At 53.4% G+C, this 2,500-nt stretch overlaps 2 non-coding genes across 2 annotated transcripts; both read right to left on the reverse strand.

The window, feature by feature from the left end:
• Window positions 1-1,758: 1,758 nt before the first annotated feature.
• Window positions 1,759-1,831, reverse strand: TRNAV-AAC (transfer RNA valine (anticodon AAC)). The gene has a single exon. It is a non-coding gene; the product is annotated as a tRNA-Val (tRNA).
• Window positions 1,832-2,280: 449 nt separating this feature from the next.
• Window positions 2,281-2,352, reverse strand: TRNAP-AGG (transfer RNA proline (anticodon AGG)). The gene has a single exon. It is a non-coding gene; the product is annotated as a tRNA-Pro (tRNA).
• Between the last annotated feature and the right edge of the window lie 148 nt (window positions 2,353-2,500).

A 2,500-nucleotide genomic window follows, 5' to 3' on the forward strand; every position in this document is an offset into this window, starting at 1 on the left:
TTGCTGAGGTGTGGTGCCTTCAACGACCGACAGGTGGCAGGAGAGCACTTTCTCCAACTGTGAAGGGGACTTTTTTCACTTCCTGAGTAGACTGGGCTCAGTGACATATGCCACCAAGCCAGCCACTAGAAAATGCAGGTTTTGCAGCCGTGGGCCAGTGGGGGTTTAAGGGCAGGTGTGCCTCCGGCGTCTCTGGCAGACAGCTCCAGTTGCAAGGCAGCAGAAGAGAACAGGGAGGCTTGCCGGGCGCTGCATTCGGGGGCCCCCACGAGGTTTTCCGCAAGCCTTACACTCTGAAATGTGCTCAAAAAAATGAGCCCGGCTTGTCAGGAGTGGGATTTGAACCCACGCCTCCAATCGGAGACCAGAACACCCAGATGCAGGGAAGAGCTGCGTCTCTTGAGTCTGGCGCCTTAGACCACTCGGCCACCCAGACAGCTATGGGCAGGATTGGGAAAGATTCTTCAGTACCCAATGTCGCCAGGTGCCAGCGCCGGTTTTCATGCCCCGATCTCTGCATCAAAAGTACCCAAACACTCACTTAAGGACCCAGGGATGGCAGGAAACGCCCACTGATGGAGCCAGTGGACAGTTTGCAGGGTGCAAATAAGGGCTGGCCTCAGATCACTCATGGCGTAGTGCCGGCCTCAGTGCTTTAAGTGGGCCGGGGCCTGCCGGGGCCGGGCCTCGCCAGTCTCCAAAAAGTGGGGCTGAGCCGGGGCCCTGCCGGGGCCCCCCGGTCCCACCACGCCATGGCAGGACGCATTATCCCGCCACGGCCGCAGCCGCGACGGGAGATGCGCCCGCCAGTGTAACGTTAGGCAAGTGGACAGAAGTGCCAGCCAGCCACAGCGTCGCTGAGGCTGGCTGGCACTTCTGTCAGTCACTGTAACTTCCCTGATGACCCCCCATCTGAGGGGTCATCAGGGAATTTACAGTTCCTTTGTTTGCCCTCGCCAGGTCACTGACCCTCTGTGAACCTGCAGGCTCCATGATCTAATATGTAGATTAGATCACGGAGCCCGCGGGTTCCCAGGGGGTGAAAGACGCCTTGGGCTCTGTGATCTCTGCTCAGAGCAGCGATCACTGAGCCCGAGGTGCCTGTCTCCTTTGGCAAATCTTTATAAAAGATGCCTTGAAATGTGTACGTTTCAAGCCATCTTTTATAAACGTAGAAATATTTCTACGTTTATAACAGACGGCTTGAAACGTACACAATTCAAGGCATCTTTTATAAAGCTTTGTCGACGGACAAAACCACCTTGGGTTTTGTCCGTCCTCAACGCTTTATAAAAGATGGCTTGTACGTTTCAAGCCGTCTTTTATGAACATAGAAATATGTTACAAATGTCTATGTTTTAAAAGGTGGCTTGAAAAGTACACAAACCATGGTAAGGTAAGCACACAAGTGTGCGTAACTTACTATGGTTTGTACACTTTCAAGCCACCTTTTATAAACATAGAAATATGTAACATTGCTATGTTTATAAAAGAACGCTTGAAAAATACATAAACCATACCAGTACGCATACAAATATATAAATGCTCTACTACATTTATATATTTGTTTGCGCACCCTACTATGATTTGTGCACTTTTAGGCCACGCCCACAGCGGATATCACGCCCCCAAACGAGGGCCCCCCCTCAATTTCTTACCCCACTTAAAGCACTGGCCGGCCTGTCCATACCTGTCGAAACCTGCATGCGGTCAAATGTGTCCGATTGACATTGTGGAAATAAAAAGAAACCAGCACCATGTTTCTGCCCGGTCTCGAACCGGGGACCTTTCGCGTGTTAGGTGAATGTGATAACCACTACACTACAGAAACAGCTCTGGTAGGCTCCGCTCTAGTGTGCTGGGACAGCTTTCAGTTGACAGGCTTTGTGGCACTGATGTCTCATGGGGCCCGCTGGTACCTGCCAGGTGGCACACACCAACGTGAAAGTTTGGCGCAAGCCTGCGCCGGACCTACATGGCAGCACTCACAGCACCTCACACACAGGCTGCAGACACATACAAAAGACCAAGCTGGATGCAACAGTGGCGCGAGCCATGGCAGTCCCCACCCAGAAGGCATGTCCAAACCGTTATACATCAGCTCGCCGCCAGCGCATCATTACAAAGGAGGGGGAATTTCCAACACTGCCTCTTGGGCCATGGGCTTAAAAGCAGCCAACCATTGGCGACGGGCATCGAACCAGATACGGTCACGCACAAACTATTTTTGGGGGGGAATTGGGGACTCTGTGTTTTTTGTTTTCGGTGCTCCAAAAAAAAGGGCTCGTCCGGGATTTGAACCCGGGACCTCTCGCACCCTAAGCGAGAATCATACCCCTAGACCAACGAGCCACCGCATGCAGAGCGCAGTGAGGGGGAGGGGGGTGGTCTGCTTACCTCACTTGGCGCCATGCCCCAGTCTCTCCACGGCCTGACCCCTGCGTGTCACGTGGCCTGCCCCTGGCGCAAGCGCAGAGGACTGAGCTGCCTCTCAAGCAGA

Source organism: Ambystoma mexicanum, chromosome 2q (assembly GCF_040938575.1).
Source record: "Ambystoma mexicanum isolate Mex_15411 chromosome 2q, UKY_AmexF1_1, whole genome shotgun sequence".
NCBI lineage: Eukaryota > Metazoa > Chordata > Amphibia > Caudata > Ambystomatidae > Ambystoma > Ambystoma mexicanum.